The sequence below is a fragment of the Hyla sarda genome, chromosome 2 (assembly GCF_029499605.1).
Source record: "Hyla sarda isolate aHylSar1 chromosome 2, aHylSar1.hap1, whole genome shotgun sequence".
NCBI lineage: Eukaryota > Metazoa > Chordata > Amphibia > Anura > Hylidae > Hyla > Hyla sarda.
The window spans coordinates 404,964,240-404,991,604 of NC_079190.1; the positions used below are offsets into that span (position 1 = coordinate 404,964,240).

The 27,365-nt window shown below is 39.0% G+C and overlaps 1 protein-coding gene across 1 annotated transcript in view; it reads left to right on the forward strand.

Moving 5' to 3' along the window:
* The window catches only part of IL1RAPL1 (interleukin 1 receptor accessory protein like 1), a 1,525,014-nt gene that overhangs the window by 1,183,004 nt on the left and 314,645 nt on the right, over window positions 1-27,365 (forward strand). The gene's annotated exons all lie outside the window — the stretch shown is intronic.

Sequence of the window (27,365 nt, forward strand, 5' to 3'; positions counted from 1 at the left end):
TATATTTCCCATAGACATTAACAGAGGGTGTGTGTTAACCACGGCCGTTAAAAGCCTAGCACAGCCGGTGTTCTAAACATAAATGTCTAGAATGTAGGGGTGCTGGGGGAGACATCGCGGAGGGTCCCAGCAGCTGGACTCTCTGTAATCACACATCTTATTCTCTATCATTTGGATAGAGGGTAAGATGTCTAGGGGAAAAATAGTTCAACATTTGAATAATTAAAAGTAGAGTAGTCAAATCTCCTTCCCTGATTGACAATGAATGAATGGTCATATGATTCTAATTGAGTTGTTAAATGAAAACGTTAGTTAATACAAGTACCGAACCTGAAATAACAATCAGTCTAAGTGGACTCGAGCAATGCAGTGTTCTCTGCAGGTGTGACCTATTGATGAATGATGCCAATGTAATGCCCCTTTGTATTGTGATGAGGATATAATGATCTTAATTATCTCCAATCACACTAAATCTACTCAACTCATCTGTTTAACCTTTAGAAAGTTCACTCCAACAATTAGAAATCAGATTTCACTTTTCATATTGGAAATGACAATCTAAAGAATATGCAGAACACCAGATATCAGTGCCAGGAATTGACACCTTTCATTTAGGGAAATCTCATCTTGTACAATTAGGAGGTGCTGGTGTATTATAATGGGTCAACAGTATTTACAGATCTTGAGGATGTTTGCCGTAAATTTCACTTGTGATCGTTCTAATAAAGATAATAAGGAGCATAATTAATTTTAATCTTAAAGAAAGGGCGCCTACATGTGCTCAGCAGACAGCAGTCCTTTATACTTGTAGTGAAGATTAATACAGAAGATTTGCTGTGGTTCAGAAATAAAAGATATTGTTTTTACAGTTTAACTTAGATGGATAATATTGAAAAGGAAACTAATTTGCCTGACACATCGATTGTGGACTACAGGCTCCTTGAGCAAATGAAAAATACCTTGGAGTAGAGTGAATAAATTAAGATAATAATACGTTTTGACTGTATCTGCATAAACAGACCTAATGCCGAGATGCAAGACATATTTCACATTAGTGTAATGTCTAAGACATCATGGAGTGATGGTTTATTGCTGGCTGCATACAACTAAATACATAAAGCAGCCTAATGTTGAAAATGTAGGTTTTCATGGGTGAATCTCAATTGAATTCAGAAGTACAATAATATTAAATTTCCTCTCAGAATGTCCACAACATGTCAGGTGCTGATCTGAAGACAATGCTACTAGTGCAGTAGTTCTTATCGGCTGGCCTGCACAATATCGAATCACACATTTGTGTACAATCTGATTCAGGTGTGGTCATTATGGTAGGTAATCCACAAAACACCAGAAGATTCTATAACAAGTACATAACTAGCAACATCTACAAACGTGTTTCAGGATAAAATGTGTGCAGGGCACAGAAAAAAGGAAAATCTGATAGATGCTTCTCCATGTGCTTCCCACCAGAGGGCAGAGCCTTTTGGCAGGGAGCACATAGATAAGTGCCTATCAAATGTTCCTTTTCTCCGTGTCCTGCACAGATTTTATCCTGAAACACGTTTGTAGATCTTGCTAGTTACATACTTGTTATAGAATCTCCTGGTGGTTTGTGGATTATCTACCAGAATGTCCACACCTGAATCAGATTGTACACAAGTGTGTGATTCGATACTGTGCAGGCTAACCGATAAGAACTGCTGCACCAGTAGCATTGTCTTCAGATCAGCACCTGACATGCCTTGGACATTGTGAGAGGAAATTTAATATTGTACTGTCCGGTAAGGAGCCGTTCCCACTTTATGTCTATGACCATTCCATTCTGTACAGGCTACACAATTGGGCACATGCCTATTGTTCTAGAAAGGGGTTTGAAGGGATATTCCCATATTAACATTTATGGTATATCTGTAAGATATGCCATAAATGTCTGATGGATATGGATCCCATCTCTGGGATCAGCACCTTTCTTCAAATAAAAAGTTCCATGGCCTCCTCTGGTCTGGTTGCAGCTGCAGGAAGTGGACAATAAGCCATAAACAGCTAAGTTGGCTATTGTAAGTTTGGGTTTCTCCCATCAAACCGTTGCAGGTCCACATGATGTCCATATGACACACCTTGCAGAATTACTACATGTTTGTGGTTTGGTCAGTTTCCTTGTGAATTTGACTGTCTTTTGCTTTAAAGGGGTATTCCCATTTGGACATGTATATCATATCCACTGGATAGTTCATTTTTCCTATTGAACTGCCAAGTAAGCAAGATCACATATAGGAACCAATGCCTATGTAATGTCATTGGTTAATCAAAATGCCATATCTGTAAATCATCTCCTAAAAAATTCTAGTCTTTGTCTTACATTTTGACTAATGGCTAAAATGTATATGTTGCTTCAGACAAAGTAAAAAAAAAAAAAAAAGTCATACTTACCTATCCTGGTCTACCACAGCTCCATTTCCAGAAACATCCGACTCCTCACTGGCCATCCCTTGTTGCCGCTTTTGAGGTGAGATTCGGAATGGGACATGCCTGCTCCCCAATTCACTTGCTCCAGAGTTGTACTGTCTTAGTCAGTGATTGTCCAAGTCTGAGTTATATGGCACATCTTGAAAGCAGGAACAAGCGGAGAAGGGCGAGGGACAGAAAGTTATTGGAACAGAAGGATACCCTGTCCCCATCAACCCATAAATTTATTTTGATACAGGACAATCCCAGTATGCCATACATGCTATAATTTGTAGATTTTCGACATCTGTAGAGAAACAAGTTGCAACACGCATTAGTATCAAGCTTTAGAACCTTAAAGTGGTATTCCAGTGGAAAACAATTTTGTTCTAATCAACTGGTGCCAGAAAGTTAAACATATTTGTAAATTATATGACCAAAAATTAATTAACCACACCTCAAGAATACCACCCAGCCGGGTACACAATGAAAATTTATGAAAACAGTTGGTTTGAAAAAATGTAAAAATTTAATTAAAACACAATTATAAAATAGTTTACGAAAAAATCCAAAAAACATATTAAATCGTCAGAGCAATATTACATAGATGGTATAATTCTCTGCCATTGGGCCCTAATAGCAGAAATTGAGAAAGATGTATAAGGCACTGCCAATTTTTGGGCTGCAAGTAATATTAAATGCCGATCGTCCAGAATAAACTGTTAATCCAGCAGTTGGATGTGAGATGTGAATACGGTCTCTGCGCTGGTTAAACTGAGCTGCCCATAGTCTTTAGAAAGATAAATGTTTTTTTTTCACCGTGTCTGCTGCCGCTGGTCCCGTACTGCGGCGGGCCGGAGTTGATGAGTCCTGTGGTTGCTGTGCTATTACCGGCGGTGAACCTGCAGAATGATCCTCACGAGCCTGTTAGAAGTAGGACTCTGCAGGAGACTCCTATGTGCGGGGTCCGTGATGGCAATGTGCACTCGTTCAGGTGTCGGAACCTCGCTCAGATGTTAGGACAGGATGTTCCTGATGGAGGCAGCAAAATAGCAGTACGCCCAGAAGGTGGGACTCTTGATTAAAGCATCAGGTGCAATGGGCAACTTCCTTCGGTTCTTGTGTGTCGGCTTCTATATGTAGATTGGCAGTGCGTCACTGTATCTAGACGTGTTTCAGGGTGCTTAAAACCGACCCCTTCCTCAGTGGGCAAATCGGTGGGGATCATTTTTTTAACCACATTAACCTAAGATACATGGTTGTGAGATGCACACACATCTTTTCTTGTGTATGATATTTGCAAATTACTTCTATATAAAAATCTTAATCTTTCTAGTACTTATCAGCTGCTGTATGCTGCAGAGGAAGTTGGATAGTTATTTTCTGTCTGACCACAGTACTCTCTGCAGACACCTCTGTCCATATCAGTAACTGTCCCGAGCAGGATGGGTTTGCTATGGGGATTTGTTTCTGTTCTGGACAGTTCCTGACATGGACAGTGGTGTCAGCAGTGAGCACTGTGGTCAGGCAGAAAAGAACTATACAACTTTTTCTGCATACAGCAGCTGATAAGTACTGGAAGGATTAAGATTTTTTAAACAGAAGTAAATTCCAAATCTGTTTAGCTTTCTGGCACCAGTTGATTTTAAAAATTATGTATTAAACTGGAGTACCCCTTTAATTGTTTCCTCTATTCATCAATATGTTCTGAAGTATGTGGAAGTCCTGCATTCAGACATATTATCCTGCGGTAGACATTATCATATAGGATGTATTAATCAGTACACATAATCTCAGTGCCTTGACAGCTGTATACACTTGTATATAAATGTCTAGGTCTGCATTTCAATCACGACAGAACAGTTGATCTATATGTGTTTAGACCATATAAATAATTCATTGGGCAAGTGTAAAACTCCCTAGTTTACATGCAGTATCAGAGCGGTCACCTCACATGCTAGAAAACCAATTGATGTTACGGTAAGTTAAAATAATGAGCTTAGTACCATGTCTGTCACTATCCAGAAATTGCTGGTGAAATCAATGGAAAGGAATGTACCATCTGCTAACATTGATCATTTCCCATCATTGGCTACGGCAATCCTCTGACAGATTAATGAGCTAAGGACCAGGTCATTTGTTCCTAGAAATAGCTTTCAGTTTTTTTTTTAATACCCATATAATTGGTATCCCGATCAACACTGTTCTTTGGACTATTACAGATAAAATTGAATAGCTGGGAAGTACAAATAAAATATGTTCCGTTATGAAAAATAAAAAAACAGCTTTTAGATGGAAAATGATGGTGCTTCCTTCCCAAGTAGTAAAAAAAAAAAAAGAAATAGACACTTATTTCAGAATGGCCAAAAAGTAGCCAGGAGTATGAAGTTTATTTTTCACTTATACTATAACAATCCTCTGAATCAATTGATGTCAGTTTCTGTTATTTACATTGCATTATCTGTGTACATACTGGAGATCCATCCAATTGAGTTCTACATACAATTCTCAATGGCAGAACCACATGGCAGATTTAATTTAATGAAATAACACATCCAGGTAACATATTAGGGAATTATATTGTATAGGAAAATTCTCAATATATTGAATCTGTTTGCCACAGATTAATTGATTTACTGCAGGAGTGATGTACATGTATATCAAGGATAAAGAACAATGAATTTAAAGGGGTTATCCAGGAAAAAAACTTTTTTTATATATATATCAACTGGCTTCAGAAAGTTAAACAGATTTGTAAATTAATTCTATTAAAACATCTTAATCCTTTCAGTACTTATGAGCTGCTGAAGTTGACTTGTTCTTTTCTGTCTCAGTGCTCTCTGATGCCACCTGTCTCGGGAACTGTCCAGAGTAGAAGCAGATCCCCATAGCTAACCTGTCTTACTCTGTGTAGTTCCCGAGAAAGACAGAGGTGTCAGCAGAGAGCACTGTTGTCAGACAGAAAAGAACGACTCAACCTCAGCAGCTGATAATTATTGGAAGGGTTAAGATTTTTTAATAGAAGTAATTTACAAATCTGTTTAACTTGCTGGAGCCAGTTGATATATATATATATATATATATATTTTTTTTTTTTTTTTTTCCTGGATAACCCTTTAACCCCTGCATGAGCACCAAGACTCCTTCTTATGGATAGGGGGTATCTGATTAAAAGAACAGGAGGATGTCCAAGCACCATGATTTCAAAAATGCTGCTCAAATGGAGTACTTTAAGTCAAGAAGATCCATAGACATTGGCAACTTGCCATTCCATATAAAACAACATTTTGAGGCATCATTCTTGAGATAGTGGTGGGATCTCAGTGATGAGACTCCCACCTTGATCTGACACTTATCCTGTTGGTAGGGGATAAGTGTTTCAACTCAGAATACCAATTTAAATGGGATATCGAGGAATAGAAACCAGAGCTGATTTCTTCAAAAAACAATGCCAGCCCTGTCCTTAGGTGTGTGGCATTATATCTCAGTTTCCTTGAAGTGAATGGAGCCAAGTTGTAATACCACACAATACCTGAGGACAGGAGTGGTGCTGTTTTTGGGGAAAAAAAATGCTCTGTTTTTCTATACCTGAATAATGCCTTTAAAGAAGTACAACTGGTGCCAGAAAGTTAAATAGAAATGTAAATTACTTCTATTTAAAATTTTTAATCCTTCCAGTGCTAATCAGCTGCTTTATGCTCCACAGGAAGTTCTTTACTTTTTCAATGTCCTTTCTGTCTGACCACAGTGCTCCCTGCTGACACCTCTGTCTATTCTAGTAAATACATTCAAAAAGAAAAGAACTTCCTGTGGAGCATATAGCAGCTGATAAGTACTGGAAGGATTAAGATTTGTATATAGAAGTCATTTACAAATCTATTTAAATTTCTGGCATCAGTTGATAAAAAAAAAAAAAAAAAAAAAAAAAAAGGTTTCCAGTGGAGTACCCCTTTAAAGGGGTATTCCAAGAATTATTTTTATTTGACTATGCTACAGTGCCTGTAAAGTTAGTGCAATTCATAATATAGTGTCTGTACCTGTGTGTGTGACGGTGGTATCGCAATTTGTCTGTGATCGCCCCAATATTTATTTTTAACAGCATAGAAGAATACTGTTGTCTCAGCTTTTCCCAGATTACAGTGTTGCCGAGACATGACATCACTAGTCATGAGGAAACATGTCCTGCTTCAATTTGTGGAGTGACCACCTGACCGGTGGGTGGGAGAAGGATCATTCTGAAACTAATTGTATTTTTGCAACAGCTGTTGGCCCCTTGGTTACAAAACACTGTTTTTTAATGGAATGCAGCTTATTTGTGTTTCAATGGGTGGGGGTGGCTGATGAGTGGGAGGGAGGAAAGTGACCTCACCCTTACAAACAAGGAACTATGGGATTTGTAGTTTCAGAGAGCAAACTCCAACAGGAAATACTCAATTCCCAAAAAGATAGTCACAGCATAGCCATTTAGCCTGAAGACAAGCACAGATCCTTCCTAAGCATGTCCATTACTGTCTGGCAGGTAAGTACTAAAATCACTGTATGGTGGAGAACCCCTTTAAGGGGTCTCATTCTTCTACACCATTGTTTAATAGTACTATAGAATAAGTGCTGCATGGGTAAGTACATAGCTCTTGCTTCTGCTTTTTCATTCTTCTCTAATGAATTCTATCAATTGTAACTCCCAGTTCTGGACCATTTAACCCTTTGATTTCAGTCATAAAAAGAGACTGTCCGGGTTTCTTTATTAAAATAAAGAAACGTACAGTGTGTTTTGACACCAATCCGGTTTTGAAACGTATTGTACATCTCTTTATTTTAATAAATGTTTTAAACTTCGGGGAAGTAGAAACTGTACTGTTTTCGAAACGCGTTGTAAATTTCTTTATTTTAATAAACGTTTTAAACTTCGGTCAGTCAGACCACTCTTTACTGGCAGCACCCCAGGATCATCCAGGAGGTTGTGTTTGGAGTTGTATGGGGGGGGGGAGTGGGGGGCTCCCTTTTTGATTGGCTCACTGGACCTCAAACATTCCAAAAAAGAAGAGTAAGGAAAGAAAATCTAATTTCTGGACTGTGAAAAAATATTTCCAGTTTGAGCTTCAAGTTAAAATTCCTAACTTGTATTGCAATATCATTAGCACAGAAGTGAAAACAAATATAAGCATTGTTATTAGAGTTGTGTATGTGATAAAAAAAACAACTTACTTGAGGCATCATATTGTGACCTTTTGCTAAACAAACATTTCTTGTAATTGCCTCGGGCTACCAGATGTCATTAATGTAACCACCCAAAGAATGATAGTTCAGCATTTGAAAAGATATGTCATATACTCATCATCATGAGAATGCAATACAAAGACTTCAGGCTCATACACTGGTAAACAATTTTAGCTGCATGGATTCTGAATGAACCAGCTGCAGTGCAAACGAGTAACTGAGTTGACAATGAAAGGATAACAAAATCTGCTTAACTGAAGTCAGCCTTCATCGTGGCCAAACTGTATATATCTATCTATCCAAGATAGATAGATAGAAAGATAAATAGATAGATAGCTATTCGGACTTCATTAAGCGGCATTTCTATCATAAACATTTGCAACTCTGTAGCTTTTTCTTCATATTATGGATCCTAGTCTAAACTATTTCAATTCAGTGTGGCTGCAGTATTGGTTCATTTATTTTTCTACAAAATGCTCTTATTTTTTACTAACCCTGTTTTAATAGGTATGTCAATTTAAAATGAAACTCGGGATGAAGAGAGAATGCAAAGAAACCTGTCAAAATATGATTTTTTTGTGACGTGCATGTCAATTTTTATTCATATTCATCACTTTTTTACTCACATTTCAACATATTATCGTAGGTTACATTATGAGTTTAAGGGAAGAGCTTGTACAATGCATAGTGTGTCAGCTGCATTCCATGTCATTCAGCGATTTATGCCCTTAAAGGGGTACTCCGCCCCTAGACATCTTATCCCCTATCCAAAGGATAGGGGATAATCGCCACGGTCCCTCAGCTGGGGACCCCCGGGATCGCCACTGCGGCACCCCGCTGTCATTACTCCACAGAGCGAGTGCGCTCTGTGCATAATGACGGGCAATACAGGGGACGGAGCAGCGTGATGTCATGGCTCCGCCCTTCGTGACATCACGGCCCACCCCCTTAATACAAGTCTATGGCAGGGGCGTGATGACCGCCACGCCCCCTCCCATAGACTCGTATTGAGGGGGGCGGGCCGTGATGTAACAATGCTCCGGCCCCTGTACTGCCCGTCATTACGTGCAGAGCGAACTCGCTCTGTGCAGTAATGACAGCGGGGTGCCGCAGCGGCAATCTCGGAGGTCCCCAGCAGCGGGACCACGGCGATCTGACATCTTATCCCCTATCCTTTGGATAGGGGATAAGAGGACTAGGGGTGGATTACCCCTTTAAAGAAACCCCACAAAATATTCAACCTTGACAAAACAGCCCAGTATTTAGTTTTTTGGATTGGATAGTGTCAAGTAATGTAAAGACATGCCCACTGCTGGTAATATTCAGTTAGGTGTTTGATTATGCATTTCATATTCACAAGAATAGTCAAGGGATAGTAAAAAAAAAATAATTTAGTTACTACAATACTTAAACAAACAGGCATGCCAGGAGAAGCAGAAGATGACCAATAACACTGATCAGTGCTATGCCCTATGCAAAGCACTGAGCAGCATTAGCAATCGAATCATTGCTATAAATAGTCCCCTATGGGGACTATTGAAGTGTAAAAATAAAAGTAAAAACAAGTTTTTAAAAAAGTTAAAACTTTTTAATAATCCATCTCCCTCAATAAAAATGTAAATTGTCCCATTTTCTCTATTTCATCCCCAAAAAGTGTAAAAAAAAAATGTAATAAACATGTTTGGTATCGCCGCGTGCGTAAATATCCAAACTATTAAAATATTATGTTAATGATACCATACGGTGAACGTAAAAAAAAAGTCCAAAATTTCTTTTGTTCATAACATTTTATTCCCAAAAGATTGATAAAATATGTATTAAAAGTTTTATATAAGCAAACATGGTATCAATAAAAGGTAAAAAGTACAGATCACGGCGCAAAAGATGAGCCCCCATACCACTGCTTATACGAAAAAATGAAAAAGTTATAGGTCTTCAAAATAGAGGGATTTTAAACGTACTAATTTGGTTTAAAAGTTAGCAATTTTTTTAAGCGCAACAGTAAAAGAAAAGTATTGTTATCATGGGCATCATTTTAGTCATATTGACCCAAAGAATAAAGAACACATGTAATTTTTACCGTAAATCGTTCGGTGTGAAAAGAAACCTTCCAAAATTAGCAAAATTGCGGTTGCGGTTTTCCATTTATTTTCCCCACACAAATAGTATTTTTTTGGCTGCGCCATACATTTTATGGTAAAGTGAGTGATGGCATTATACAGACAACTGGTCGCAAAAAAAACAAGCCCTCATACTAGTCTGTGGATGAAAATCTAAAATAGTTATGATTTTTTTTGAAGGCGAGGAGGGAAAAACGAAAACATAAAAATAAAATGGGCTGAGTCCTTAAGGGCTTAAGTAAAAGATAAAATAAATAATACATTTAAAAAAAAACTTTTTTTTATCTTCAGCTCTTGATCCGAAGTAGTCCAGCCATACTGTTTCTATATTATAGGTAATGTTAAGAGAATGTTTAAAAATTTCAGTTTTTTTTTTGTTTCTTTACATTATATAAATTTAAATTGTATTACTTTTAATAAATTCCTGGGGCAGGGCACACTGTACACAGTGTTGGCTTCCTGCCACTTGCCATGGGGTTTACCGGCAGAAGCAGAAGGTGCACTCAAAAAAATTCTGCTTCTGTCCGGTAAATCCTATGGCAGTTGGCTTGAAGCTAACACTGTGTAATTGCCCATGCATTGCCCATGGAATCTATAAAGTAATACATTGTAAAGTAATATAAGTGAAGAACCAAACTGAAATTGCTAAACTGAAATTTTCCAATGTTTGCTCAACACAACCTATAAGAGTAAAGAAACAGTAGACATTGAAAATTCCAAAGGCTACTGCACAGTCAATGAACCAAAAGAATAGAAATTCTGGTAAGGATTTTTGTAAAGATTTTCTTTATTTAGCTTTTTTCTTCCTGACATCAGAAGAACTGTGTTTATTTTTATTTATTTTTTATAATAATGTACATTTTGATCAAATCATTTTGTATTTTGATATATATTAATTCCCTTTATATGTGGTACAGCCTTAAAGGGTTATCCCCCATAAGGTGATTTTAGTACATACCTGGCAGACAGTAATGGACATGCTTAGGAAGGGCCTGCGCTTGTCTTGGGGCTAAATGGCTATGTTGTGAGATTACCATAACACTGTGGCTAGCTTTTCGTGAACTGGTATTTCCTTTTAGAGTTTTCTTCTTTTGACTACAAATCCCATAATTCCAATTTACTCCCTCCCACACATCAGCCACCCCACCCATTGAAACATAAATTAGCTGCATCCATTCAAAAGACCTGTGTTTTTCAATCAGGGTGGCGCTCCACCCATTGAAGCAGACAGGCTCCCTGTCATCAGCTGACTAGTGAGGTCAGGTCTTGGCCAAATTGCAACCTGAGGAAAATCTGAGACAACAGTCATTTTGTATGCTGTTAAAAATAAATATTGGGGCTAAAATCACAGAAGAATTGTGGAAAAAAAACTGTCACACAGGTACAGACACTATATTATGAACTACACTAACTTTACAGCCCCTGTAGCATAGTCAAATAAAAAGAAATTCCTGGAATACCCCTTTAAAAACTCATCAAATGCATTTTACGCTTTGTAGGAAATTATATCCTGGTGAAAATACAATTTCACACTACTTATTGATGAAGTTGTTAGACTAAGATGTCTTCAGTGGTGGAAGCAGTGATGCATTGCAGCTGGAATGTTTGATTGCCTTGGGATTTGCTGTCAATATTTTTCTAAAGTTTTTTCTTACAGCAGCTAAGACTTTTATATAACTATTGAAAAAACATGGACACTATTTCTTGCATGTGTCTAAAAAAATCAGATTTGCAAATGCAGAAAGTAAATATTATATAGTATATACATAACACAAATAGTTTTGACTTTATACACATGCAGTAGATTATTGGAAAAAAACACTACCAATTGTCTTGACTTTTACCTATCACAGCAAATAGTCTGGAGGAACTCCACCCCCATACCTTTTATCCCCTATTCAAAGGATAGGGAACAACATGTCTGATTGCTGGGGGTCTGGCCGCGGGGACCCACCTCGATCTCCAGGCTGATGCTGGAGTGTTACTGTCACGGAAGCCTGGGGATTTTATGATCGTGGCATCACGCCTCCCCCCTTCATTCATATCTATGGGGGGAGGTGTGATGGCTAGCACACAGCCGTCATGCCTCCTCCCTTAGACATGAACAGAGGGGGTGTGGCGGCTGTGTTTGCCGGTCATCCAGCACTGCATGGTATTTGCTCCGTGCACCGAATAACTGGGGTGCCGTGGCAGAGATCATGGGGGTCCCCAGCGCCAGACCCCCGTGATCAGACATGTTATCCCGTATCCTTTGGATACGGGATAACATGTCTAGCAGCGGAGTACTCCATTAATGAAATAAATTTAAATATTAGGAAAAGTAAATATATAGCTTGAGAGGGCTAGTTTTACCATATATCAAAACACTGCTCTTTTGTATTATTTAAAGGATTAGGGATGTTCCATTGACAATATAAGTTTATAGAATATTAATAAAGCATCAATCAAAATGTAATCAACAATGCAATTATACTGCTCTATGCAGGCCCATAATATAGAAAAGGCCTTGACAAAGTTAACAGTATGTGACATGTGACAGAGTTGCCTCTCAGTAACATTGCTTTGTTAGGTTGTGCTGGGTTCACTCCAGACTCTGTGTTACACATGAGTACTGAATACAGTACACATAGAAGGAATCTTAATTTTCTATGCTGGTTATAGTTGTGCATATTTTAGGTATTTCTATGTACTGCATGACATATGTGCCCCTGTGTTGTATGCAACAGTCTACAACACTATGAGAGATTGTTAAACTATAAATCACTTATCTTTTTCCCATGCTATTTACTGTTTACAGATGTGCCTTTCCTAAACAATTTAGTTAAATATTTCAATTTCTCATGATACAAATGCAATAGAACGTAAAAGAAGAGAGACCACACTCACCAGTCAGTCCGTCCAGGTATTCTTTATTCTGTGTAGCATGGGGGGTAGGTGAATACAGTCGTGCAGAGCAAGCTGCTAGGATGCCAGGAACATTCACAGGTGTGACAGCTGTTTCACAGGACTCGACCGCTTCGTCAGACCACGGTGGTCAGGCAAAGCGGTGAGTCCCGTGAAACAGCTGTCACACCTGCGAATGTACCTGGCGTACTAGCAGCTTGCTCGTATTCACCTACCCCCCATGCTACACAGAATAAAGATTACCTGCACGGACTGACTGGTGAGTGTGGTCTCTCTTCTTTTACGTTATGTATGAGCGCTATGTGCCTTTCTAGCCTGCAACAGCAGATCTAGCAGCATAGCACAGCCTCGCTTCAGCATACCCGGTGCTTTGTGCTTTATTGGGAATTGACGAGCTGTATCTGTATCTTGTTTATTTAAATGCAATATAACATTGTGACATGCTAGAAAAACTCTCAAAAGACTGCAATTTGCATTACAACCAATGGGTGGCCACACACAGGCACATGTAGCATATATGTCTCCCAAACATCACAAAATCATGTTTGTTTGTTTTCCAAACTAGTCATAATGTGACAAATCTTTTGGTAGATATTGAGCCACAAGGAAAGGTGTGAAAGGACATGTCTTTATATATACTTTCCTAACTTTTGTATTGAACAGAAATATAATGGTTCCGGAGAAAACGGCCCCTGTGTAAGAACTTATATCACCATAACATAATTTACCTCTCAGGATTATGGAGCAAGCAAATTCATGAATTTATAATAGTTTCCAAGACAGTTGAGAATTCAGTCTGTAAATCCTTTTGCTGCTAATGAAACGCTTATTAACTGATGGAGCAATTATCCAATAAACTTATTATACGCCAAATCAATTTTTTCTTCTAAACAGAAAATGCTGCTCATGCCAGTGGGTTATATGTAAAGTATGGATCTTATGTTTTTTTTGTGAGTTAATCTGCATGTATACTGTACAAGTCAGGGCACAGGTTAAGCTTCTTTTTCCCTAATGATTTCTGCCAGCTGTAAAACTTTCGGAAAAACAAAATGCAAAACTTGCACCAAGTAGGATATTGGGTCATTTACTAAACTTTATGTATCATTTCATTCAGATTGTTCTGTATTTAGAAAATAACCTGGAATAGGTTCAACATCCTTGAACTCATCCTTATGCTTAAAGGGGTATGCTGGCCCTAATACATCTTATCCCCTATCCAAAGGATAGGGAATAAGATGTATGATCGCTGGGGTCCCACCGCTGACCATCACACGGGGGTGGGGTCATGACGTCACGATACTCCGGCCCCGTGGTCATCACGCTGTACACTCGGAGCCTCCAACCTCCATACTCAAAAAGGTGGGTGCAGAATGACCGAATTGCGGGGGTCCCCAGTGGCGGGACCCCGCTATCATATATTTTATCCCCTATGCTTTGGATAGGGGATAAGATCTATTTGGGCCGGAGTACCCCTTTAACCATTGGGGAAAAAAAGACAGTTTCAAAATATGTTTGTACCAAGCAAATAGTCTTGTATGCATACAAACCACAAAGTTACAGTAGATGTATACCCCAATATGGGACAGAAATTTTCAAACAAGCATGAATAAATGGACAAGTGCAAGGATGCTTTCAAAATTGAAGTAGGCATATTAATTTGGTATGACAAATCCGTTCACCAAAGTGTATAAAGCTGGGCAGAAATGTAAGATAAATGTCAGCTGTATGCTTTTTTTGTCATCAGCTCTCTCTTCTGAGCAATCTATTCACATAGACACTGAACTTAAAGGTCGGCAACAGAAAGAACCTGTGTATGGTGTCAAATTACATTATGAAGCAACTTAATAATACAGTGTTATTATATAATGTAAAGAGATCACCTGTTTCACCTGAGCTTTCTTTATATAAAATGTGATGTCATGTACAGCCTGAGCAAAGCTCTGTCCTTATTCTCCTCTCCCTTTCCCTAGTGTCAGCTCGGGGTCACAGTGATGTATAGGTAAGGCAGCCAGGAGCCCTGTTCTCAACTGTCACAAGGTCTATAAGCTGAGAGGGTCCATGACTCTCCTCACTAATGGCAGTTATAAATACGTCTGTGACTGAGAATGGGCTCTCGGAGGAGGTGGGAGAAGGGAGGGGGAAGGAGGGACGAAGCTTTGCTCAGGTTGTGAAGAAACGTAATAGCTTATAGGAAAAAAGTGTGTCTGAAATGGGTGTTCTATTCACTTACTTTATTAGTAAGTTGCTTTATCATACTTTTTGACATCTTAAACAGTTTTTTTCTGTTGTCTGACAACCCCTTTAAGCATACATGTATTTCCAATTGAACAAGGAAGGTATGGGTGGGGATCAGTAGCCATGTCAGACTCTTCAAGCAGAATCTTATCTTCCAGAGACCAAATTGGGCAGTTTGGGCTGTTTATAAAATGGCTGAAATGGAGGAGCATATTCCTTGGTTTCCTCTATCGAAATACACTGTTAAGTAGTATCTAGTGAGGCACATGGTCTCATGCTCCATAATTCTCAGCTATGTTAAGGGTTTGTTCACAATCTGAGCTTTTCTGACATCTGCCACTGGGAAAGAAGCAGGGGGTCACCATTCACATTCCAAGTTGCTATAGCTGATGCCATAGACATATACCTAAACATATATGTCAGTAGGATACAGCAGTGGACGAAGATCAATCTTTCATATCATGTATCTGAGGGATTTCACTGTGAACAGGCTTTGGAAGCATATGATACAGCAGTGATACAGCTGTAGGCGAAATATGGTTCAAAATTTTTTAATAAAATCCTCTGGGAAACGTTTTAAATCCCATAACAAAAATATCCCCTAATGTTTCAAAAGAGATGTAATTATTATGACAACCAACTATCATCTATCACTGCTTTAGCTGTTAATCCTCCTGATCTTTTGTGAATTTCTCCAAAAGGCATTTCTTATTTGAAAATGGCATGACTGCCGAAATAATGTCTTCAGCAGTCAATGAAAGTGTAACATTAATGTCCTGCTCTCCCCTTTTCTTAAAAGAAATAGATATTTTACAAAAATTGTGTGTTCTAAAGTGAACACATTTTTTTGTTGTAGCATTCAATATGATTAATGAATGCTCTTTTGTAAAAGCCGAGGGAAAAGTTTTTTTTTTGTTTTTTTGTGACTAAAAGGATGAAAATAGAAAAAAAAATATTTATTTTTTTATAATTTTAGGATCAAAATATTTACTACAGTTTAAGTCTTGTGTCCTTATGAACAATTATTTTAAAGTTCATTTGTATACAGTAGAATTTACCAAAAAGTAAGTATTTGCAGCACTCCAGTTGGTGAGAAAAATCTAAGTAGCTTTATTCCAAGCATTTTTCTCACCAAATTTAGCGCTGCAGCGACTTTTTGTTGCCTGGCTATATGAGCTCTGTTGACTGCATTCACCATTTACATAAACTTCTGGAAGTGCTGTTCACCATCTTCTTGTGTTTCCAGTATAATAATTTAGACATTGTGAATAATTCAATAATATGGTAAAACCTCCTTGAGATAACAAAATAAGTCTTCTAGGGAGGTGGTTTTCCCAAAGAACATGGCACATTGCATTATGTATGGTGGACTCATAATCCCTTAGGGCATATTTTGTGCAGCTGATTCTGCCACCCATTAACTTCAATGGGTAGTACGATCAGCTGCAACAAATATTCTCAAAAATATGCAGCAGATCCTGTATGTGTGAACATACCCATCTACAAAATCTGTTCTGAGTTAGGGGGTGCTCTCAAAGATGTGGTCATTTGGGGAGGTCTTATTTTAAAAAATTGCCCATCCTGTACTAATCTCACATTGCTATTAACAACTGCTTTGACAGCTCTATGGCCTTTAGAGAATACATCTCTTTGCTTCATGTACTGGCTTAGGGCAGGTGCAGAGCTTGCTGTGAGGACTTGAACCTGTAATATTTGTAATAATTATCTTCCCTTGTACTCCTTAACCCCTTAAGGACGAAGCCCATTTGGGCCTTAAAGGACGCAGACAATTTTATTTTTACGTTTTCATTTTTCGCCCTCAAAAAATCATAACTCTTTTATATTTTCATCCACAGACTAGTATGAGGGCTTGTTTTTTGCACGACCAGTTGTCTGTTGTAATGCCATCACTCACTTTACCAAAAAATGTATGGCTCAACCAAAAAAAATACTATTTGTGTGGAGAAATTAAAAAGAAAACCGCAATGTTGCAAATTTTGGAAGGTTTCGTTTTCACGCCGTACCATTTATGGTAAAAATGACATGTGTTCTTTATTCTTTGGGTCAATACGATTAAAATGATACCCATGATAATATCCTTTTCTATTACTGTTGTTCTTGAAAAAAATCGCAAACTGTTTAACCAAATTAGTGCGTTTAAAATCCACCTATTTTGAAGACCTATAACTTTTTCATTTTTCTGTATAAGCGGCAGTATGAGGGCTCATTTTTTGCGCCGTGATCTGTACTTTTTATTTATACCATATTTGCTTGGAATGAAATGTTATAAAAAAAAGCTGCCATTTTGGCCTTTTATTTACATTCACGCCGTTCACCGTACGGTATCATTAACATTTTATTTTAATAGATGGGATATTTACGCATGCGGTGATACCAAATATGTATATACATTTTTTTTTTACCCTTTTTGGGGGTGAAATAGGGAAAATGGGACAATTTACGTTTTAATTGGGGGAGGGAGTTTTTCAAATTTTTTTTTTACTTTTATTTTTACACTTTAATAGTCCCCATAGGGGACTATTTATAGCAATAATTCGATTGCTAATACTGTTCAGTGCTATGTAGACATAGTACTGATCAGCGTTATCAGTCATCTTCTGCTCTGGTCTGCTCTGGTCTGCTCGATCGCAGACCAGAGCAGAAGACCCCGGGAGACGGCTGGAGCAAGGTGAGGGGACCTCCGGCCGCCATGCTGGATGATCGGAGCCCCGGGAGACGGCTGGAGCAAGGTGAGGGGACCTCCGGCCGCCATACTGGATGATCGTAGCTGTGGGCGATCCGATCATCCATTCAAAGTACCACGATGCTGCAGATGCAGTGATCAGCTGGCTCCAGAAAGTTAAACAGATTTGTAAATGACTTCAATAAAAAAAATCGTAATCCCTCCAATAATTATCAGCTGCTGAAGTTGAGTTATTCTTTTCTGTCTGGCAGTTTTCCCTGGAATACCCCTTTAATCTGTAAACTGCTTTTCCTGGTATCCTAGGAAATTGTCTGCTTTGCTTTGTTCCTATTCTGATGCTCAAGGAGCTTACATAGTTTATATAAAATATAAACTATAAAATATACGGGCTTATATAAGTGTATATATAAACTTATCACCCATCCAAAGGATATGTGATAATAGCTGAATTAGTGAGGGTACGACTTATGCAACACCCATCATCAGGAAAGTAGGAGTCACTTGTACCCTTAGTGAATGGAGCAGAAGCATGCATACTCATCCTCAGCAACAGTCTCTGTCTATGGGACTGCTAAAGAAGCATAAAAGCTGCCACTTCATTCATTTGAGGAACAGATTAGCTCCAGTGATCAGGCTCCTACCAATCTGCTACCTATCACGTAACCTATAGCAGAACAAGTAAAAACACTGTGTGTGTTTTATTTTATTGATCGCGGCTGATATTGTGCTATAAAGGCTATGTGCAATTTAAAAATCCTTTATTTGTGCCTGCTTAGAAAAATTTTAAATAAATAAAAATAGAAAAACAATAAAAATTGTGCTAAAAAATAATGCTTCTCTATCAACCTACAATATCTGGTGCCCTGATTGCACATAACAAACAAGTCATATGTATTGACAATGCAATCATCCCTATCATTCATCATCATTGGTGGCATTAAGATCCAAGTAACTCATATCCCACAGATTTGATCAGATTTGTGTGGTACTGGTGATAGACATGGTGAGCTCTTCCTTTTTAACTACTTTCTTGTCTATTTTAGTCTGTACAGAGGGCATTTACAGAAGTAGACTAGGAAAATGGTTGAGGTGGGGGTTGGTCTACTTTTTTCAGGGTGGTTACCCTATTTAGTTATCAACACTCAAGGTAATTTATTTTTTTGTGTTGTGGGCACAAATTAAGAACTAAACACTATCTGATGGGGGTGAATATTTTAGTAACGTGGACACAGAGGCATTCAGGATGGTACCACCAACTCTCCCAATCGAGCTAACACAGATACACAGACTTTCGATTTACGAGTAAAAGTGCCAACACAGAAATACAGTCCAGTGGCATTATAGGAAGTAGGAATGAGAACAGACTTCAATAATTCACAATAGTACTAGACACAAAGCATCCTCCACTCACCGCTAAGTAATGGACTTGACACCCCTACATGGAGGACACCGGTGGACCAGGTCTCAGAACATCTGTGGACGCTCTGAGCACCCACAGATGTCCTGAGACCTGGTCCATCAGTGTTCTCCATGTAGGAGCGTCAAGTCCATTACTTAGCAGTGAGTGCAGGATGCTTTGTGTCTAGTTTTATTGTGAATATTTGAGTAACATAATTCCACATTATTTATTTTTTATTCAAGAATGGCAGTATGTTCGTACAGTAAAATTATGGTGGCTGTAGGATTCAGCTGACTTATTAAGAGGCTTCGGCCTTATAATGGATAAGGCATTGCTGTGGCTTTTCTGCATGATGTGCTTTAAAATCTACATTAGTTCCAAGCTGGTGTAGATTTTAGGTACAATATACGCCAGCTTGCTGGCTTCTATTGTGATAAATTGGATGTGATGTTAGGGAATACCCGATTTACACCAAGCCCACCCATTTTGTAAAAACAGACGTTTTTGGTGTAAAAGGACAAAAAGCTGCACATTTTTGTGCAAACTGAGGGCTTGAACAAAAATGTACAACTTTTCCACACCTAAACACTGGTGTAGAGCCTTCATAAATTCCCCAAAGTTAGTTTAGCTATTTCTCACATTTACATTGACACTTAGTACAGGTTACTTCCATAGTAAAACACAACAATTATTAGATTTTATGAAAAAATAGCTATCATTTTCACACCATCTTTTACCATTTTATCTGGTATTATGTAATGATTAATCATGCAATCTATGACATATGTTGAATTCTAATATACTACTATGCACATTCAGTGCTAGTGCAGGTGTGCAGTTCAACTTCAATAAACTTTTTGGCAATCAAGTCAAATTCTCTTGTTGAACAGTGTATCTCCTAAAGCGGATGGCTACATGTGGTTTGATTATTAGGATTACATTGTATTTCTTAGTCATCTTCTAATGTTCTTACACTTGATGGCAACCCACAGAGATAGCTTTAGATTACAAAAAAAAAGAAGAACCGGCACACTGGAAAAACAATGCGTCTTATTTTAGCCTTTTTTCCAAAGTGCTTGACTGCATTAGCTGACAATATCAATTACTATCACAGAGGTATATTTAGAGTGACATATTTAGAAATTATATGCATGTGAGGGCAATAACCCATTTGTGAAACCTACCGGAACAAAACATATTATTGTGTCCTCCTCCTACATGATATTTGTTGCATTATTCCGAAAGGTTATTGAAACAGATGTTATTATACAGAATTTAAAAATAATTTGTCTTTGTACAATGGAGCTAAATACATGTACATTGTAGGTTGTGTTTTACAAAAAGATAAATTACACCTGTATTACATTTCATATAGAGTAGCATATCCTCATCAAGAGCCCCTCCCCTGCTTTTGGAAGAATTAGTAATCAGGTAAAATGTCATTAGAACAGGAGACCAACCAGAAATCGGTTTATGACAAAAATATTTCCCTGGCTTAAAGGAGTTACCTAGCCTTTAATAATGGGCAATAGGGGTCTAACTCTTAGTACCCATGATGATCAGCTGTTTGAAGAATCCATATGATCACTGCAATCTGTTTAATGTTTGCCTTGACTGCAAACCAATTCATATGTGCCGATACCACAATATTTGCAGCAACAAATTACTTCAATGGGGCAATGTTGCAGTATCTTGCAAGAATGAACTGACTTGCAGCTGAAATAGATATTGATATTGAAGAGTCTTCAGCACTGGCACAAGCACTTCAGCCTCTTCAAAGAGCTGATCGGCAGAGGGGAAGCCAAATGCCAAGGTGGATAGCCCCCTTGAATTATATTTATCTGAGTACATTCTCCTAAAGGCCTAAGCTCTTATAAAGACTTGTGCTTTAAGGGGTACTCCACTGCTAGACATCTTATCCCCTATCCAAAGGATAGGGGATAAGATGTCTGATCAGGGGGGTACCACTGCTGGGGTCCCCTGCCATCTCCCACAGCAGCCGGCATTCTAAACTAATTATGGGTTCCTGCGGCAGTGGCTGTGACTTCACAGCCACGCCCCCTTGTGAAGCCACATCCCTCTCTTCGTGTCTATGGGAGGGGGCGAGTTGGCCAACACGCTCCCTCCCATAGACATGAATGGAGGCGGCGTGGCATGACATAACAAGGGTGTGTGGCCGCGATGTCATGATCATGGCCTCCGGCTCAAAGTGTTCTGAACATTTGGCTGGAGCACCAGTGTACTCCTTTAACCTCTTCAGGACATAGGGCGTATGGATACGCCCTGAATCCCGAGTCCTTAAGGACCGAGGGCGTATCCATACGCCCGTGGGAATTCCGGCCCCCAGCGCTAGCCGGTTGGGGACCGGAGCCGGATGCCTGCTGAAATCGTTCAGCAGGCATCCCGGCATATCGCCCAGGGGGGTCATTATGCCCCCCCATGTCGGCGATCGCCGCAGATCGCTGGACAATTCAGTCCAGCGATCTGCGGCGATTCCGGGTCAATCGGGTCTCCGGTGACCCGATGACCCGGAATTACTGGCTGATCGGGGCCGTCAGAGACGGCCCCGAACAGCCAGAGGCAGCAGGGGTGAGGTGGCACTGGTGCCACCTCACGATCGCCCTGATTCGTCGGCCGGATTACCGGCCGACCAATCAGGGCGCCTGCTGCGGGTGTCACTCCCGCACCCGCTCCGCCCCTCTTCCGGAGGACGTGAGCGGGTGCGGGAAGACGACCCCCGGTGCTGGGGACCCCGATCCCCGGCGCCCCTGTTGGGATCGGGGCCCCAGGAGCAGCTGCGGTGGCGAGGGACAGTCCAGCGATGAAGCAACAGCAGGAGGTGAGTTACAGCCTCCTGCTGTTGCTTAGCAACAGCTCCCAGCATGCAAAAAGGGCATGCTGGGAGCTGTAGTTATGCAACAGCAGGAGGCAGACCACCACAACTCCCAGCATTCCCTTATGGGCATGCTGGGACTTATGGTTTTGCAACAGCTGGAGGCACATTCTTTCTATGGAAAAGTGTACCTTCAGCTGTTGTCTAACTACAACTCCCAGCTTGCACAAACAGCTAAAGTGCATGCTGGGAGTTGTAGTGGTGCATCTGCTGGTTGCATAACTACAACTCCCAGCATGCCCGTTGGCTGTCGGTGACTGCTGAGAGTTGTAGTTTTGCAACAGCTGAAGGCACACTGGTTGTGAAACTCAAGAGTTTTTTTTTTTACCTAACTCAGTGTTTCACGACCGGTGTGCCTCCAGCTGTTGCAAACTACAACTCTCAGCAGTCACCTTACACCATGCACCGTACATGCTGGGAGTTGTAGTTTTGCAACAGCTGGAGGCACACTGGTTGTGAAACACTGAGTTAGGTCACAAACTCAGTGATACATAACCAGTGTACCTACAGTTGTTGCAAAACTACAACTCTCAGCAGTCACCGACAGCCAACGGGCATGCTGGGAGTTGTAGTTATGCAACAGCTGGATGTCCCCCCCCCAATGTGAACGTACAGGGTACACTCACATGGGCGGAGGATTAAAGTAAGTATCTGGCCGCAAATTTGAGCTGCCGCAAACTTTCTGCTGCAGCTCAAATTGCCAGCGAGAAACTACTGTGAACCCCCGCCCGTGCGACTGTACCCTAAAAACACTACACTACACTACCACAAAAAATAAAATAAAAAGTAAAAAACACTACATATACACATACCCCTACACAGCCCCCCTCCCCTCCCCAATAAAAATGAAAAACGTCTGGTACGCCACTGTTTCCAGAACGGAGCCTCCAGCTGTTGCAAAACAACTCCCAGTATTGTCGGACAGCCGTTGACTGTCCAGGCATGCTGGGAGTTTTGCAACAGCTGGAGGCACCCTGTTTGGGAATCACTGGCGTAGAATACCCCTATGTCCACCCCTATGCAATCCCTAATTTAGGCCTCAAATGCGCATGGCGCTCTCACTTTGGAGCCCTGTCGTATTTCAAGGCAACAGTTTAGGGTCACATATGGGGTATCGCCGTACTCGGGAGAAATTGTGTTACAAATTTTGGGGGGTATTTTCTGCTTTTACCCTTTTTAAAAATGTAAAATTTTGGGGAAAACAAGCATTTTAGGTAAAAAAAAAAAATAAATTTTTACATATGCAAAAGTCGTGAAACACCTGTGGGGTATAAAGGTTCACTTAACCCCTTGTTACGTTCCCCGAGGGGTCTAGTTTCCAAAATGGTATGCCATGTGGTTTTTTTTTGCTATCCTGGCACCATAGGGGCTTCCTAAATGCGGCATGCCCCCAGAGCAAAATTCGCTTTCAAAAAGCCAAATGTGACTCCTTCTCTTCTGAGACCTGTAGTGCGCCAGCAGAGCACTTTTCACCCCCATATGGGGTGTTTTCTGAATCGGGAGAAATTGGGCTTCAAATTTTTAGGGGTATTTTCTGCTATTACCCTTTTTAAAAATAAAAATTTTTTGGGAAAACAAGCATTTTAGGTAAATTTTTTTTTTTTTTTTTACATTTGCAAAAGTCGTGAAACACCTGTGGGGTATTAAGGTTCACTTTATCCCATGTTACATTCCCCGAGGGGTCTAGTTTCCAAAATGGTATGCCATGTGGTTTTTTTTTGCTGTTCTGGCACCATAAGGGCTTCCTAAAGGTAACATGCCCCCCAAAAACCATTTCAGAAAAACGTACTCTCCAAAATCCCCTTGTCGCTCCTTCCCTTCTGAGCCCTCTACTGCGCCCGCCGAACATTTTACATAGACATATGAGGTATGTGCTTACTCGAGAGAAATTGGGCTACAAATACAAGTAAAAATTTTGTCCTTTTACCCCTTGTAAAAATTCTAAAATTGGGTCTACAAGAACATGTGAGTGTAAAAAATGAAGATTGTGAATTTTCTCCTTCACTTTGCTGCTATTCGTGTGAAACACCTAAAGGGTTAAAACACTTACTGAATGTCATTTTGAATACTTTGGGGGGTGTAGTTTTTATAATGGGGTCATTTATGGGGTATTTCTAATATGAAGACCCTTCAAATCCACTTCAAACCTGAACTGGTCCCTGAAAAATACTGAGTTTGAAAATTTTGTGAAAAATCGGAAAATTGCTGCTGACCGTTGAAGCCCTCTGGTGTCTTCCAAAAGTAAAAACACATCAATTTTATGATGCAGACATAAAGTAGACATATTGTATATGTGAACCAAAAAAAATGTATTCGTAATATCCATTTTCCTTACAAGCAGAAAGCTTCAAAGTTAGAAAAATGCTAAATTTTCAAATTTTTCATAAAATTTACGGATTTTTCACCAAGAAAGGATGCAAGTATCGACAAAAATTTACCACTATGTTAAAGTAGAATATGTCACGAAAAAACAATCTCGGAATCAGAATGATAACTAAAAGCATTCCAGAGTTATTAATGATTAAAGTGACAGTGGTCAGATGTGCAAAAAACGCTCCGGTCCTTAAGGCCAAAATGGGCTCCGTCCTGAAGGGGTTAAGGCCTTCTATCAGCATAGGAAATTCCATAACACAAAACCATAGGCATCCTTCAGGTATTCACCCATCACAGGAATGATCGAAGGTAACAATACCTCTGTAATGGAATGGAATGGAACATGCTACATTGTTTTAGACTGGATGAAATCAATGTTACAGAATCACTCCTTAGACTTCTATGGGGTACCATATTATAGCTTAGTTCTGAGTGTGCCACCTGTAGAAAAAAAGAATAACCTCCCTTTGAAGCTACAAGTGAAAAACCTTACTGTAATACTTTAGCTCTGATGTATATAATATTTCTATAAATCATATAATATCTTAGCATGGGCTAAAAATGGATAATATGGAGTTTGGTATGGTAGATAAAATCCTTGGTATGGTTGTAGTGTACTAAATGATAGTCTTAATAACATAAATATTTACAATAATTGTTGATATTCAATGGGGGTCATCAATACATTTAGACCATGTCACAATAAGATATATAAATTACAGTAACCGGCCTTCCTGGGATACATATAGGGGGTAGGCTCCTTTATATCTGTAAATACTTGCAATATGAAAAAGTAGAAATGTTGCAAAGAATGACACATTACATCTGAGCCTGCTAAGCCAAAATATTTTTTTTTATTATTGTTCATTTAACCTCAAGATAATTAATATTAATATTAATCAATTATGTTAAAAGTAAATATTTTCTATGAAGTATCTAATATGAATATGTATGTGATATAAACCAGAACTATTAAAACTTAATCAGAAGTAGCTACAAGAATAAGATAAGAACATGGACACCAGAGAATGGGAAACATATTCAAAATTATATACAATGTTTTCTCATTATTTACTATAAGGAGTGTTCCGGTTGTATTCTTTGATTATTAGTGATACTGGCTAGTGCCATCTGTTGTTTTCTTTGCTGCTAAGGGTTTGTTCTTTTTATATTTGGATATATTGATTTTTGAGGAGAAGTAGGTTACTTAGTTATACGATCCACTCTTCAGTGAGAGACAAAGGAGCAGAAAATATAGAAATGTACATAGCAATTTATTCAATTAAACCCTTGAGGGCACAGCTTTAGAAGACGTGACATTTTTTTTCTCTCCATTTTTTTTTATCACTGCTTTCCTAGGGTCACAATTATTCAATTGAAATTGCCATAGGAAATGCTTATTTTGATAGCACAACTTTTCCATTTTTAATTACATATAATGTTTTGGAAAGCCTTTATTATTATTATTATTATTATTATTATTATTATTATTATTTTATTAGGGGGGTGTATAATCAATATTTGTTTTTTGGGGGGTTATCGGTCAGAGGGATTATCGAGTCAGTACAATATCAAAATGTAACGTTTCGGCTCATGCATGATCCTTTGCCAACATAACAAGGTTCTTAGATGAGCTGAAATGTCTCTATTCAATTATTGTGCATTACTGTACATATGAAAACAGCAAAAACTAGCTACATTTTTTTCTTCTCCTTTTTATTAGACACGTGATATGTTTTTTTTTTTTTTTTTTTCATTTGGTCTAAAAATAACCTCCACCCCCATAATATCGAATGAATAAGCATTTTGTGATAGTCTGCTGCCCCCGTTCCCCAAATCTTGTAAAAGGAAATGGATAAATCTTTAAAAACTTTATTCTCTAAAATATGAATCTATCTGATGAGCCATGAACTTGCTCTGTCAGCGCTATACCATTGTGAATTGTCTTGCTGTTTTATGACAGGAAAATGTTTTTAAATGTTTATTTTATCAATATTTGTTACTGTTCATCTGCTGTATAAATATGTATATAAAAATGCAAGTGATCTTTATATCGTAGATTAAAATAGATTAAAATGTGGAAACGTTCCAGTAAATACAGACTTTTGTTTATAATATGCTCTATTATTCCATAAATCCATTTTCTACACAGAAAAGACCACTAAATACTGAATCACATTATTGTGATCCTATGTCACTTAGATGGATCAAACTTTGCTGGTAGCTTGTTGTGATGGATTTTCATAATCTGTCATAAATACTTTTATGAATCATTTTATTATTTCACATTATTTAGATTAACCCCATTTAAGAAATGCGATGCAGAATATCTACAGTGTTTCCAAATGCAACAATGTACTTGTGAATTTAGAAAATCTAATTTGTATGCGGTGGAAATAAAATTGGCTTTGAATTCCTGTGAAAATTTACCTATGATGGGGATAAGAAATCCATAATAAATCAGCTTATTCTGTGGTTCTGCTGCTGATTTGTAAAGCAGGGTTCACATATATTCAGAGTCTGATGCAACTGATGCCACAACTGATGACAACTTGCATCAGTTGTCATCAGTTGTTTAGAATCCTGCGTCAATGTTTTCTGAACGCCTGACAGGGGAACACAGCAAGATGCATTTCCCTGTCCAGTGCTGGTCTGGCAAGTCCAACCATCCAGCGTCAAAATTGAGATGCTGGATGAATGTGAACTGTCCCATTCAAATGAATGGGATCATTTCTAGCATCAGTTTCCCTCCAGTGCTTTATAGCAAGCAATGAAGGGAAAAGATGACTGATGCTGGACTTATGTGAACATGCCCTTAGTGATTTTCTCCATTGACTTCAGCACATACCCAAAATCTTCTGTCTTTGGTGATGATCTTAAGCTGGGTTCACATATGTCCGGCATCCAGCATAGGTGAACTCAGCCTAAATCTCGACGCAACTGATGCCACAACTGATGACAACTTGTCATCAGTTGTATGGCATGCGGCGTCCATTGTTTCTGGGCAACGGACAGGGGAACGCAGCAAGCTGCGTTCCCCTGTCCAGTGCCCTCCGGCATTTCCAACCATCCGGC